At 39.8% G+C, this 15560-nt stretch overlaps 1 protein-coding gene across 8 annotated transcripts in view; it reads right to left on the bottom strand.

The window, feature by feature from the left end:
* The window catches only part of LOC105499061 (melanin concentrating hormone receptor 2), a 74434-nt gene extending 61549 nt beyond the window's left edge, over nt 1-12885 (bottom strand). For 2 of the 8 annotated variants that reach the window (XM_071096683.1, XM_011771472.2), the window contains exons 1-2: nt 12399-12523; nt 11700-11820 (exon numbers count right to left, since the gene is read on the bottom strand). The gene's annotated coding sequence lies outside the window, so the exon portion shown is untranslated. Of the gene's footprint in view, nt 1-7804; nt 7978-11699; nt 11821-12398; nt 12524-12570 lie in introns of those variants that run through there. The other 6 variants (XM_011771477.3, XM_011771476.3, XM_011771475.3 and 3 more) reach the window with 6 other exon arrangements.
* Nucleotides 12886-15560: the final 2675 nt, after the last annotated feature.

The raw sequence follows: 15560 nt of genomic DNA, 5'->3' as shown, positions 1-15560 counted from the left end.
TTCTAGCTGTCAGTCCTTTTGCTTATTAATTTATTATTATTATTGTTACTATTTTTACTTTAAAAGTACAGATTGTCCTACGCTGTGGTCCAAACATTAACTTAGCAATCCTATGTCTATCATGTAACATTCTAGATTGAAGGCAAAAAACAAAAATGTCTTATTAGAGTTGAGATAAAACTGACTGGTACTTTTCTGCTAAACACTTCCCTGTGGGGTAAGAGTTTCAAGCACAAAGAAGAGGGTGGCCATAAGAAAAAACATGTTTCACTACTGGACATTGGCTTGTGACTGGAGCTGTTTTCCTGAAAACTGGAGTCTGGCCTCTGGGAAAATCTTTCTCTGTGGGGATCTGGCAAGTGGTATGTGTGGTTAAACATGGAGATGTTGGGGATGAATCCAGGTTCTACCCTACAAGGATTGAGAACAGTGTCAAATTCATTAACCTATTTTGTGAACTCAGTTTCCTATCTGTTTAATGGGAATAATATAACTCATTGCATAAGGCTGTTGCGAGGAAATGAGATGTAAGGCACTTGGCACACGACAACTAGGAAATGTGTTGGTTATCACTGCTGTTACTATTCATTTCATAGCTGTGCTTTCTCTCAAGTTCTCTCTGCATGAAAGTCTCTTTCCTTCCTTGTTGATGTGGAAAGCTCTTCTTTTCAGAAATGGCTCACCTCTAAGAAACAGTCGGTGATTAATTCCAGCTCTGTGAGTCTCCCCTTTCTATATACTCTCAGGTTTTACACATACCTCATAATTATTAGTTGTGTGTTTACATGCACTTCCCCAAAACTGCTAGCTACTGTAAACACATGGTGTAAGCTCAACACAATGCTTGTCGACTTTATCCCTCCCGACAACTTCCCATATATCTTGTATCTAATTCCATATTCTAGATTCTGATTTCACATCTCCCTAAACCCTCTGCTCCCTACCTGTCTCTGTTCTATTGAGATGGAATTTCAGGTTTTCCTCCTCACAGCTTCACTGCTTCCTTCATTAGTTCTCACTGCAGTTATGGCAGCCTTGTCTCCCACTTTGACAAAATTCCTTTTCAGTCTTTCGTGGTCCATTTCAAATCTGCCTCCTAAATTAAGCCTCAGTTAATGACTCACATCAACCCACCTTCCCCAACCCTACTCAGGATGGCTGTTCAGAAATCTAACATTGATGTATAAAACAATTTTAACTGGGGCCGGGCACAGTGGCTCATGCCTATAATCTCAGTCCTCTGGGAGGCTGAGGCAGCCAGAACACTTGAGGTCAGGAGTTCGAGACGAGCCTGGGCAATATGGCAAAACCCTGTCTCTACAAAAAAAAAAAAAAAAAAATTAGCCAGGTGTGGTGGTGCCCATCTGTAGTCTCAGCTACTCAGGAGGCTGAGACAGAAGGATCGCTTGAGCCCGGGAGGTGGAGGTTGCAGTGAGCTGAGATTGCACCACTGCACTCCAGCCTCAGCAACAGATTGAGACCTACTCTCCAGGAAAAAAAAAAAAAAAAACACCTAATTTTAATTGGGGTGCTATTATGGGTGCCATGATTTGGACGATGAACTTTTGATGGGGAAGTGGCTTTTTCCTTTCTCCCTAAACCTCTGACGCAGGCTGATCAAACTGAGCACTCAAACATTAGATGTTAGGGAAAGAAGTTACTTATTAGATGTTGAGACAAATGGAAAGTGACACTAGATGCTCCCTTTCTCCCTTTCGGACTCAAGACAGAGCACTGTCTTGGTGAGACTGGTCTTTCTTAAGGTATATGTGGCTGGTGCCAGCCATGATGTTTTTGGTTTTTTTGTTTTGTTTTGTTTTATCTTATTATTATTAGAGACAGGGTCTTGCTCTGCTGCCCTGGCTGGAGTGCAGTGGTGCGATCATGGCTTACTGAGGCCTCAACTTCCCAGGCTCAAGTAATCCTCTCACCACAGACTCCTGAGGAGCTGGGACTACAGGAGTGCACCACCATGCCCAGCTAATTTTTTTTTTTTTGGTATTTTTATAGAGACAGGGTTTTACCATGTTGTCCAGGTTGGTCTCAAACTCCTGGGCTCAAGTGATCCTCCATCCTTGGCCTCCCAAAGTGCTGGGATTACAGGTGCGAGTCACTGTGCCCAGTCCCTGCCATGGGGTTAGCAACAACTCTTGGAAAAGAACTGTTTTCACTCCTGAGTCCTCATACTTAGATGTTTGTCTATAGAGGATATCACAAGTAGAATTAGGTCTCAAAAAGCCATCTGAGCTAGCAGAATATGCATGTCAATTATCTTTCCTTTACTAGGCCCTATACATACTATTTCATTAAATGGACCTGCCCACTACTCTGAACTTTCTGAAGCAAGCCTGATCCTAATTGTTCCCCCAAAAAGAATTTGAAATCATCACATTCAAGCTTTTGTCTCACCACTCTAATAAAACCATTGTTTTCAAGGTTACTCAATCTTACTGTTGGCTAAATCCAAGTAATTCTTCTTTGTCCTTATTTTAGTTGGTTTCCTGGCAACATCCAACATCATTGCAAATGTCTTCCTTGAAACACTCTCTTCTCTTGACTTCCTTGACATGATGCTCATCTGTTATTTAAAAAGTGTGCCTACGTTTGCATTTATCTGATACACCTTTGCCTATATTTTTATTTTTCAACCTTTCTGAACTGCTTTATTTAAGGGATGTTTCTTATCTACAGCATAGGGTTGGATATTCCATTATAAACCAATTTGAAGTTCTTTTTCCAATAATAGAGATAGAATTTAACTCCTTTGCATCTATCATAATAACAGATATGTTTGTTTTTAGCTCTGGAAGGAAGGATTGGACTCTTTACAAGGGGCTTCTGATTAGGTATCCTTTAGCTGGCAGGTGAATCATTTGGGATGTCTTTGCTACTTTCAAAAAACTCTATACAAATGGCTTAAACATAAAGGGTATTCATTATCTTGCCATAATAAAGACGTCCAGAAGTATTTCATATTTTGTCTTGTTATACACACATGCATGCACATACACATGTATACATATACATATATATACACACTTATACATGAAAGAGAAACATTCATTTCTCTACATTTTTCATGGTGTCTTTTTGTTTTTTAACAATGTTTAGGAAAATGTATATTTTTGTTTTATAGGTTACCTTTGTTTAATTTTACGTGCTACTTTTAGACTTTAATTGTTTAGATATTATCTTTTAGTTCTTTCATATGTAACTCACCACATACACAGAATTTTTAAAAACCCTGTGATAATCTCAATAGATGCAGAAAAAGCATTCAGTAAAATCTAGCATCACGTCATGATAAAAACCCTCAAAAAACCAGACTTAGAAGGAACTTACCTCAAAATAATAAAAGTTACATATGGCAACCCATAGCTAACATCATAGTGAATGTGGAAAGGTTAAAAGCATTCCCCCTTAGAACTGGGACAATACAAGGATGCCCACTTTAACCACTACTATTCAAACTTAGTACTGAAAGTCCTAGCTGGGGCAAGCGGTCAAGAAAAAGAAAGAAAAGTCATCCAATCAGAAAAAAATAAGTTGAATTATTTCTGTTTGTTGATGATATGATCTTATGCCTAGAAAACCCTAAGGACTCCTTGAAGAGACTCCTAGATCTGATAAATGACTTCAGTAAAGTTTCAGAATACATAATCAATGTGCAAAAATTAGTAGCATTTCTATACCAATAATGATCAAGTTGAGAACCAAATCAAGAACTCAATCCCATTTACAATAGCTACCAAAATAAAATAAAATACCTAGGAATAGATTTCACCAAGGAGTTAAAAGATCTCTACAAAAATAACTACAAAACACTGATGAAAGAAATTAGAGATAATACAAACAAATGGAAAAGCATCCTATGCTCATGAATTGGAAGAACCAGTATCATTAAAATGACCAAACTGCCCAAAGCAATCTACAGATTAAATGAAATTCCTGTCAAATTACCAGTATCATTCTTCAGAGAATTAGAGAAAGCAATGCTAACATTCATAAGAAACCAAAAAAGAGTCTGAATAGCCAAAGTAATACTAAACAAAAAAGAATAAATCTAGAGATATCACGTTACTTGACTTCAAATTTTACTGTGGCTATAGTAACCAAAACAGCATGATATGGGCATAAAAACAGACACACAGATCAATGGAACAGAACAGAGAACCCAGAAGTAAAACCACATACCTCTACAACTAATAATCTTTGACAAAGCTGACAAAAACATACACTAGGGAAGTACACTCTATTAAATAAGTGGTACCGGGAAAATTGAATAGTCATATGCAGAAGAATGGAATTGGACCCATATCTCTCAGCATATACAAAAGTTAATGCAAAATTGGTTAGACTTAAGTGTAAGACCTGAAACTACAAAAATCCTAGAAGAAAACCTAGGTAAAACTATCCTGGACTATCCTAGGCAAAGAATTTATGACTAAGTCCTCAAAAAGAAATGCAACAAAAACAATAGGCAAATGGGATTTAATCAAACTAAAAAGCTTTTGTACATCAAAAGAAATAATCAACAGAGTAAACAGACAACCTACAGAATAGGAGAAAATATTTGCAAACTTTTCATCTGGCAAAGGGTTAATATTCAGACTCTACAAGGAACTGAAACAAATCAACAGGAAAACAAAAAACAAAAAACAAAAATAACCCTATTAAAAAGCAAGCAATGGACATGAACAGACATTTTTCAAAGGAGGACATACAAATGGCAAAAAAAAATATGAAAAAAATGCTCAATATCACTAATCATCAGAAAAATGCAAATTAAAACCATAATGAGATACCATCTTACACCAGCCAGAATGAATATTGTTAAAGAGTCAAAAACCAACAGATATTGGGAAGGATGCAGAGAAAAGAAGTACTTATACATTGTTAGTGGAAATGTAAATTAGTACAACTTTGCAGAAAACAGTATGAAGATTTCTCAAGGAGTTAAAAAAAGAACTACCCTTTGATATAGCAATCCCACCACTGGGTATCTACCCCTCGCCCCAAAAGAAATCAAGTATCAAAAAGACACCTACACTTGCATGTTTATCTAATGCTATTTACATTAGCAAAGTCATGCAGTCAACCTAAGTGTCCATCAACTGATGGGCAGATAAAGAAAATGTGGTATATATGTATACTATGGAATCCTACTCAGTCACAAAAGATAATGAAATATGTCTTTTATGGCAACATAGACGGAACCGGAATCCATTATTCTAATTGAAATGACTTGAAACAGAAAGTCAAAAACCACATAGTCTCACTTATAAGTGGGAGCTAAACAATGGGTACACCTGGACATACAGAGAAGAATAATAGACATGGAGATTCTAATAGGTGGGAAGGTGGGAGATAGGTGAGGGATGAAATAATTCCTATTGGGTACAATATATCCTATTTGGGTGATGGGTACACTAATAGCCCCAGACTTCACCACTATGAAATATATCCACGTAACATAACTGCACGTGGACCCCTAAATATATAAAAATAAAAAAAGGAAATGATAACATTGGCATATTTCCCCTTCCTTGCTTTTTTCCTCTGGCCCTCCACTGCTGAATTTTGGTCAACATAATATATTTTTAGTTTTAGCTTTGTACATCTTATACTGTATTGTGTTGCATTGTATTGTATTGTATTGTATTGTATTGTATTGTATTGTATTGTATTGTATTGTATTGTATTGTATTGTATTGTATTGATTTATTTTTTGAGAGGGAGTCTTGCTCTGTTGCCCAGGCTGGAGTGCAGTGGCGTGATCTCAGCTCACCACAGCCTCCACCTCCTGGGTTCAAGCGATTCTCCTACCTCAGCCTCCTGAGTAGCTTGGATTACAGGCCCATGCCACTGCACCCGGCTAATCCTTATACTTTAAATGCTTGTTTTGTCAGTATATCCTTTGACTCAGACATATTACACAAGGCCATAAGTGAATTTACTCTACCTTTCACCTTCTTTCCCTCTTCCTCTTCCAGTTGTGGTTAGGTATTTAAACCAATTTATTTGGTTAGGTAATTAAAATTTTTCACAGCATATAATATGCCATCCAAATCCCCACCCTTGCTTTAGGATTAGTTCTACAATTAAATACATTCCATGCTCGCCACCATTCTTTTTACTTTGGGTTAAGGAATTTGTCAAAAACTATACAAAAATTAGGTAACAGAGTCAGGATTTAAACCAAAGTTTGACACAACATTCCATGCTTTTTCCACTACATTATGCTTCTTCCAAAAGTCTACATACACACACATACACACATACACACATACACTTAAAACTACACTGAAAGCAAAAGAGATCAAGACAGTACACAGAAAAAGTAAGCAAAATATAAGAAATTAAGAGTTAAAAAGAAACAATAAAAATTGAAATAAATGGATAAACACATAAAAGAGACTGAATTCACTTCATTAGCACCCCAAAATAAACATGTTTTAAAATTTTTCATGTGGGCACAAAAGGTTATTTTTTTTTATTGATAAGATTGGCAGGCCAATATTGAAAGAAAAGAAAAGGAAACAAGAGACCAACAAGTCTATAGAGGGTTAATCATTTCTTCAAAAAGGCATTAAAACAGGAGGCTAAGTTAAAAATCATTAGGGATTATTTGCATCTCTGGAACTAAGGCAGCCATAGACTTCAGCAGAATATTTAACTCATTTGATGTCCCAAGGGATGGATTCATTGCAAGAGTTTTCTGATTTGGTTCTCTGTGGCTGGCGTGTAAATCATTTGGGTTGTCTTCAGCTGTCAGTTACAGAAGACCAGCCCTAAATAGCTTAAACATAACAGTGAAGTCCATAGGGTAGACTTTCACAGGGGAAGATAGGGTGGTACTTTCAAGATTGCTTATTTCAGTGGCCTAATAGTGACATCTGAGTCCAGGTCTTTTCATTCTTTTCCACTGCAGCTATCCTCAGCACACAAATATTTTCCAAGGATGGTCCCCACAGGGATACCAGATGATTACAGCAGCTCATGCTCATCGTCATGTAAGCACAATAAAAGCCAGAAAGGACCATCCCTTCTTTGTGGACATTTTAAAGAAAGTGCAATCCTTTCCCAGCAGCTGTTTTGCACACTGGCCCACAAGTATCATGGCTGGAATTGTGTCACATGCTCTCTGCCACACCAATCATTGCATTGGTAGGAGGACTGCAATTACAGTAATTGGTCTAAAGTAATCTCAATTCATCCTCCCCCATGGGGCTAGAAATGGACACAGACTTGCCTGAAGCTCAGAGCCACCCAAATTCAAGGCAAGGAAAAATGAGATTATCAACCAACAACATTTGTCATAGGTAGAAATAGAACAGAAAGACCTTCCTTTTTTTTTTTTTTTTTTTTTTTTGAGATGGAGTCTCGCTCTGTCTCCCAGGCTGGAGTGCAGTGGCCGGATCTCAGCTCACTGCAAGCTCCGCCTCCCGGGTTTACGCCATTCTCCTGCCTCAGCCTCCCAAGTAGCTGGGACTACAGGCGCCCGCCACCTCGCTCGGCTAGTTTTTTGTACTTTTTAGTAGAGACGGGGTTTCACCATATTAACCAGGATGGTCTCGATCTCCTGACCTCGTGATCCACCCGTCTCGGCCTCCCAAAGGGCTGGGATTACAGGCTTGAGCCACCGCGCCCGGCCAGAAAGACCTTCCTTTTACCCTCTACCTCTCACTTTTGAACATTCTTAAATACTATGGAGGATGAGAAGACACATCAGTCCATCTTTTTTACATGCATCTTCTAACAGTTGATTGTTATTGGGCATACGTTGCTACCAGCAGGCGTATACCTTTTTCCATATAATGAATGGCACACTAGGTTTCTCTTCCAGAATGGCCATCAGGTAGTATTTATTTATGACTAATGTTAGCTTCTCAAGGCCTTTATGAGTCAATTAAGAAACCAGCTTGAATGTCTCCATGAGCTAAATGGATGTTTACCCACATGCATGTAGATAGTCATATTCATGAAAACACCTATGATTCCTACGAGAAAAATAAATATTAAACACAGGTTAAAAAAAAGCATTTCAAATGGCTGAAAGAGGGTCTAAGATCATATGAAATACACCACAGGTTTAAAATTACTACCCACCAGGAGGATCACTTGAGCCTCAGATTTTAAAAAAAATATTAAATTAAAAAAATAAATTAAAAAATTATTAATCAAATCATATTAAAAAATATTAAATTAAAATCAAATTAAATTAAAATCAAATCAAAATCAAATTTAAAAAAATATCAAATTAAAAAAAATATTGCCTAGATTTTCATGAAGGAAGACATTAAAACCAAGATAAAGAGGTAAAGTGCCAATTTTAAGCAAGATTTATAGAATGTTTGTAATGTGCCAGACACTGTATTAAGTACCTTATGTACATTACCTCACTCAAAATTCACAGTCAGATCAAAGGCAAATACTAGTATTATCTTCATTTTGCCAAAGAAAATACTGAGGCTAAGAGGGTAAGGATATTGCTCAGTTTCCTCTGTAAGTGAGTGGTAGGGCCAAAAATTAAACCCAGTTGTGTCAGGCTCTAAAATTATGTTTTGACCTTTGACCTCTAACCTGAGAAGACAGTGGGAACAATGGTCCCCCTGAAATGTTTCCTCTCTCTTTAGGGTCCCAAACTGCTCCTGTAGAGCTACATAGACCTTGTTTAATAAGTCATCACTGCTGCTTGAAAGAATCAAGAAATATTTCGAGAACATTACATATGTCTCTGATATAGAGGCTCTCTATAAAGAACAAACTGTACTCCCCTTCCACTTTTTGGAAATATAAAATATTTTAGGCAGAATTTATGGAATAAATGCCTTAATAGTTCACAATTTTATAACATTTTTATTTAAAAAATGTTTTTATGTGTGTTCTGTGAAATAATCTCCCTCAAAGACAGCAGCTTCTTTTAAATTTCTGAAGAATTTTAGTTGGAGAAAAAAATTCACCTAGATTTTTTAAGTAGCAATACATAATCTTTTTTTTTCATTTCTAAGATTAAAAGGCATTTTCAACCAAGTACATTTGCAAGTTCATTGGCTTTAAACAACAAAACAAAAACTAAATTCCATCTTACTGAAATTGAGCAGAGCATTGTAAATGAATTAGCTCAATTATTTAGAAGGTGTGGGATGTCAGGTATATTTAGAACAAGGTAGGACCCAGGTTATGAGACTTCAGTGTTCTGCAACCCTACATTAAAATTGGAGTAATGAGCTACTAAATGTATCAGACTTGAGTTCAGCACAGTAAAAACTTTGCCAATATTTTACATGCTTAATACAAATCCCAAAGATAAAACTTTTTCTCATAAAGCGTGATTTCCATCTATGTCTCTCTGAATGTTAGAGTCATAGGATAAACACATTATTTACCCTGTATGTGTGTGCGTGTATTTATTTACCTCAATGATGATCTGATAATCATGCCAGAAGCTAGTATTCAAGAGAAACTTTATTAGTCCTGAGAGTATAGAAAGATTTAAAAATGTATGTTAATTAAGTAAAATGTACGGTGAACTTATTTGGAACTGTATTTAATGAAATACACAATTGTTACTGAGCTGCATGGCAGTTAGCTGTAAGTCATACAGAATTTACAAAAGACTGTCATTTCATCAGCATTAATTTTACACAATCAATCTAATTTTTAAAAACTTTTCTATAATCATAAACTTTTCCCTGGATAAAAGCCATTTGCATAATTCTGTCTCCTCTTCTCTCTGTCTCTCTATATTTTTTTTCCTTATCTTCCTGCCCTTCACCAAGATAGAGGAGCCCCAATACTGGGCCCTGCCCAAGGCCTCAGCATCCACCTCTCCTCCTTCCCACCCTGATCAGGGCATCAGCGGCTTGGAAGCTCCAGGCCCTCGGTTCTTCACACCTTGGAGCCACATGTAGCATGTCCTTAGATATGCATCTCCTGCTTTATTTGGAGGCGTCTTTATGACATTCCCAATAATGTTGGGATGGGACAGAAAGGAGAAACCCAGGCATGTGGTGAAAGGGTGGTAACCCTAGGGAGAGAAAGGGCATATGCCAATGATTCTGGAATTGTAGCATCAAAGAGTTTGGGGTCAGAGGAGTGAGAAGGTGCAGGCATGGAGATAAAGAGTGGGGAAAAGAGGGGAGCAGAGCAACCTGTGGGGCCCAGGATCTCCGTAGGAGACCTTAGCGGTGAACACATGCTCTCCAGGCACAGCTTCTGGCAGATTCAGCCTCAGCTCATCCTCCTCAGGGAAGCTGGAAGACAGATGGAGCTGGAGGACAGAGCTGCTTGGGCTTTCCCTGACAGCCCTCACCAGCAAAGCATACTTGCCTTCCTAGAAGAATTTGACAAATTTGGGCCTAATCTTAGCTCTGTCATTTTTAGCAGTGTGACTTTAGGTAGTCACCAACCTGTCTGAGCCTCAGTCTCCCCATAGGTGAGGTGAGAATAATACTCTCTACACAGTTATTGTGAGGATTTAATGAAATGAAGCATCCGAACATTGCCTAAAACAGAGCAGGCTCTTGACAAAAGTGTTTTTCTTTTCTTCAGCCCTGAGGCATGAAGAAGGTTCTTCTTCTCATTTCCAACTTTGCTCTATTTTCCCCACCGGTATTTATTTCATTTCACGTTTTAGAATCAGAATGTTAAAAATAAATACATAAGGGATTGGAGGTGAGTAAATTGGAGACTGAGTAAGTGATGGCTTGGGTTTCTTCCGGCTGGGTTGAAGGAAGAGGAGTCATGCTGGGTGAGGGGGTGTCACTGCGGAAGGCAGAGGCATCCCGGCATCTTGAGGGCACAGGGGCATTTTCCATCCCTGTGGAGTGGAAGCTGTGACTGTCCCTTGCAGGGCATCTAGGACCTCTGACTGGACAGTCCTGGACCGTAGGTCTAATGGGCATCCAAAGGTCCTGTGAAGGAGGAGGCTCCCCACCCTGCCCACCCAACTCTAGGACTAAAGTGCTAGGCTGGGGAGTTCGGGTGTCTGGTAGGATAATTGCTGCCTCTTGTGCATTTAGCCCACGACTTGGGTTAAATCTACAGGCTCGCCTCTCAAAATAGACACTGGACTTAGCAGTATACATAACAGACCTCCCCTCAAAATCTATTTCTAGTTTTTGAGGACAGCCAGGCTGACACTAAAAATGAAACTGGTTCTCTCATAGCATCTTGGACCTGTAGGATTGTTCCTGGCTCCTCTTTAAAGTGCCTGGTGGCTTTTCCTTCCCTATTCAATCTCTGTCTAACTATCTACATTAATATTTCAGAAACATTCAGTGGCCTGTACATTGGTGGTACTTTATTCCCCAGGCTTGAAAAACTTTTTTCTTGGAATTGGAATGCTTTGTGCAGTCTAATAGTCTGTGTTAGGCTAAGAGTCGAATAACATTGCCCTTGTAATTATCTTGTCACAGCCATAAGACAATAAGTGAGGGCATGTCTGCTCTGCAAAAGGCCAATTCAATTGTGACCTTAAACAGATGTTGTGATCCAAATGAAACACATATAATGGGTTACCAACCAAATTCAGTCATTTCCAGCCAGTCAGTATTCCCCCCTCATCTCTACCCACTAAGTTATACTAACAAACAGGTTATTATTTAAGTAGAAAAATGCAATATTAAGAAGTTAGAAAACATTCATTGAAAACAGACTGCCTCCGCATTTGCGCTGAGCTAAGTTCTATGAAATACCTGCGCATTTCTCAAATCCAGACGATTTTATGTTCATGCCTGATTCTTTAGTGGTAGCTTCAGGACCATTTTAATAAGAAGATTCCACCTCAAACAAAGATATTAGGCTTTGGGGCAAAGCCTCATTAAAAAAATACAAGAAGCACATTTTTAGAAAGAGTTTTTCAAAGGCTGTCAGAAACCCCAGCTGAGTTGCAAGGGCCTAGGCTACCTCCTGCCCCCCTCCCCAGTTCTCTGACAGCTAACTTCCCTAGGGCCATTGAGGAGTGCAGATGACCTGACCATGCAGGAGTCCTGTGACAGAGGAGTAATATTAACTAAGTTAACTAAGTGGGAAGGGGGGCTTCACAGAAGTCCGTCCGGAGGCGCGTACAGGAGACACGGGGATCTACCTGGAGGAAGAACTAAATTTGTCTTTTCTAGTTCAAAAAAGCCTTCCTGAACTCTTAGCAAACAAGCCAGTGATCGCCTCCTCGCCTTCGCCACTTTAGTTCAGCCTCTTTAGTCCCCACGGAGAGCCGGGATGAACTAGCCCCGCGCGCTCCAGCGGTCTCGGTCCGGGCCGCTGCTTCCCGGAAAGCCACTCCCTCTTTCTTTTCCCACCTGTGTTTCCATTTTCTTTGCCGAGTACGAAACTAGCCGGCCACCCACCCGCCCCTCTCCGTGGCGGAGGTGCCTCCACAGAGCCAAACTTTGTACCTTCTGGGATGGAGAGGGATCCCCCAATAATCAGACACTACCGGCGAGCCAGCCCCGGGGAGGGGCGACTGGTGGAGCTGGCGCCAGGCCGTTCCCGCCGCGCAGCCTACGGGCCCTGGGGCGCGCCCACGCCCGAGCCCGGCCCCCCTCGCGGCGGCCCGCGGGACGTCACCTGGGTGCTGGCGTCCTCCCCGCGCGGCGGGCGGCCCGGGCGCCCTTCCTCTCTGCGGGACTGCAGGTCTATCCGATAAGCGCGCGTGGCCAAAAACAGCTCGAAGCGGGTCCCAGCTGCGGGAAGGTGGGGGAGGAGTGGGAGGGTCTCTGGGACCGATTGGGAGCCAGCCCTACCTCTATTTCCAAAGCGGGAGTCAAGACACAGGAACAGCCAAACGCCCGAACCAGCGGGGCTACCTTTGTCACTTCATCCAATCCGAGCATCGGGTGCATCATGCTCTTTTCTAGGAGCGTGGGGTGCCTTCGCGAATAAAATCTGAAGGCATCTCTGCTCTCGCGGAGCTTGTTTTTTTTTCTTATTTTCAAGTGCTTTTCTTGACTTCGGTAGTCTCTAAAGTTCCTGTGAACATTTGTAGGTGTTTTCAGCTAAGCAGTAATAGAAACCCGACCTTCTTTTTATATGATCAAATGTTTATTGATGTACCAAAGGTTTAAAGGAAGGGCAGGGGGAAAGGAAAGAGGAAAGAAGAAACCTATAATACCACCAAGGAACTTGTTTTGTTTTCACGAACTTTTAATCCACCCAGTACAACTGCTATAATGATCTTGAGCTTCATGCTTGCACCCTGATCAAATCTGCTGTCCTTAGTGGCTACTTAGCAAATAAGGTGACAAGGACGAAGCTGGAGTTGGATCACTTCCCACCCAAGGGAGTCTCATACGATTTTGGAGACAGGCAGCCCGCCCCGCATTCCATCCCAGCTTTATCCTTTACTGTTAGGCATATGACCTTGGGCAGATTCTTTAATATTTCTAATCCTCAGTTGCTCATTTGGTACTACCAGAATTGTAAAACTTCCCTCCCAGGGATGCTAAGAGGCTTCACTGGCTTGACATATGCAAAAGCCCTCAAATCAGGCCTGGCATGTAGTTAGTGCTCAATATGTGGTCCTATGATAATTATAGTCATTATAGCACCTTTCAGAATCCTTCCTTCATCTATAGTGTGAGAAGTCAGAGTGGCATGGCAAAATGTCCTGTGTTTCACATTAAGTTAGGAAAACGAGAAAAACTTGAAAGGTTAGTGACATTGGTTAAAATTTCAAAATTTTTAAAGCAAGTGTAGAGTTAATGATTATACATTTCAGAACTGGAAGTCGCCTTAGAGTTAGCGTTTGTGCAAAAAGACATCATCTCTAAAATATCTCAGAAAAACCAAGGAGATATGAGTATGGGAGATTAAATTTAAAGAGAATTTGGATTTCAAAGTGGGAGATTTCAAACCATCTCTTCGGAAAGAAAAACAAGAAGAAACACCTGACCCATTTATCAGTCTGATTATCTAAACCCCCTCTACAATACCCTTGTGGAAAAGCCTTTTTCAAGTTCTCCGATAATATACAAATTCAGCCCACTATGAGTTTATACACCTCATGATTTTTCCAAGTTAAAATCTTGAAGTATATTTTCCTGTTCAACTTTTCTATCCGTGACCAAATGTTAAGTCATTTCAAAGAAAACTCAGAGTGGCTTGTCTTGAAGTTCTCACTTGTAGGCAATCTATTTTAAAAAAAGACAGGGATATTGGTAATGCCAATTTTTGCTACGTCAATTCTTTGTTCCAGTGATTGATAATGATGAGGATGATGATGTTGACAAATTCTATCTAATTATGTACTCTCAATGAAGGATGAATAAATATCGTTTTATTGTTGTTGCCAAATTGAAAAGTGAAGAATACTTTTTTTTTCCTAGCCCAATATATTGTATTGTGTTTTATAGGGCACTGGTGGCTAGAAAGCCTGTGCTAGAGATCACTATTTAGGAAAACATTAGCATATGAGGCCTAATTGCATCCTTGCTTATGTTTGTCAATTTCCATTGATGTCAATGGAGGATATGTGGCCTCATCTTACATTTTAGTGCCACTTTTTATGTATATTTTAAAAAGTATCATTACATTCTTTATTTTTATAATAATTGGCAGGTACACAAGATGGGTGTTATCCCATTTTACTAATAAAGAAACTGAGGTTAAAAGTTACAGTAAACCATAGACAGTGAAACAGAGGCTGAACCGGAAATAGAATCCCACCCAATTCTCACACAGGACCTTGAGCTTTCTGATGAGGTCACATGGTTTAGATAATGGTAGGGGAGCCAGAATGCCCAGTTAAAATCCCACCCCTCTAAAGTCCCTGCCTTTTTTTCTCAGCTGGAAACTGGGAAGTTTGTCAGACAAAGCACTTCAGTTTACTGGCAATTTATGTGTTGGGAGGTGGCTTTGTGGGCAGAGCTCCTGCTGACCTGGTTTTTTCCTACTATGGCTACAGACTTCTGACTATGCTTATCAGAAAAACTTTCATTTGGTTCAAGGATTTTTGGTGAGTCTCATTAATTATGGTTTTATAACAATAAAAGAGATTGGTCCAATGACTGACCCCACATGCTGATGAGAATGAGGCTTATTGTGTTCCACGCGTATATATACCATAGACTGCAGAGTGCCCGCAGTGCGTTCTGATCTCTATTCCTTCTCATTAAGGGATTGTTCAGGGACATCTCTGTGCTGACTTGGCATGGCTTTCTTCTGAGGACCCAGGCTGTTCCTGAGCTCCTCACTAGCCTGGGCTGGGATATTACTTGTCTCTGCAATCATCTGCTACCCAGCTTGGTCTTTGGCTCTGCACTTCCTCGAAGTACAGTCTCTGAGAACTTAGTCTTAATCATCCACTCCTATCAAAGGATCTGATTCCCTCCAAAATCCTTTACAGAATCCTGACTGAGGTTCTCTAGGAAAATGATTTCTCTCTAAACTGAACCCACTGTGTCCATATTGATTCTATGAACTGAATTTTCATTGAGCTTTGACAACAGAAGGGATTTTAAAGACCAATTAACATGAAGAATTTCTGCTAGGAATCTAGTAGTGGGTTCCATTTAGATTATAATGTTTTAAAATGTCTCTCAGGCTGCAGCACCTCAGGA

This window comes from Macaca nemestrina, chromosome 5, assembly GCF_043159975.1.
Source record: "Macaca nemestrina isolate mMacNem1 chromosome 5, mMacNem.hap1, whole genome shotgun sequence".
In the NCBI taxonomy this organism is placed as follows: Eukaryota; Metazoa; Chordata; class Mammalia; order Primates; family Cercopithecidae; genus Macaca; species Macaca nemestrina.
The sequence above is the reverse complement of the archived record's forward strand: the minus strand, read 5'-3'. Positions and strand labels throughout refer to the sequence as shown.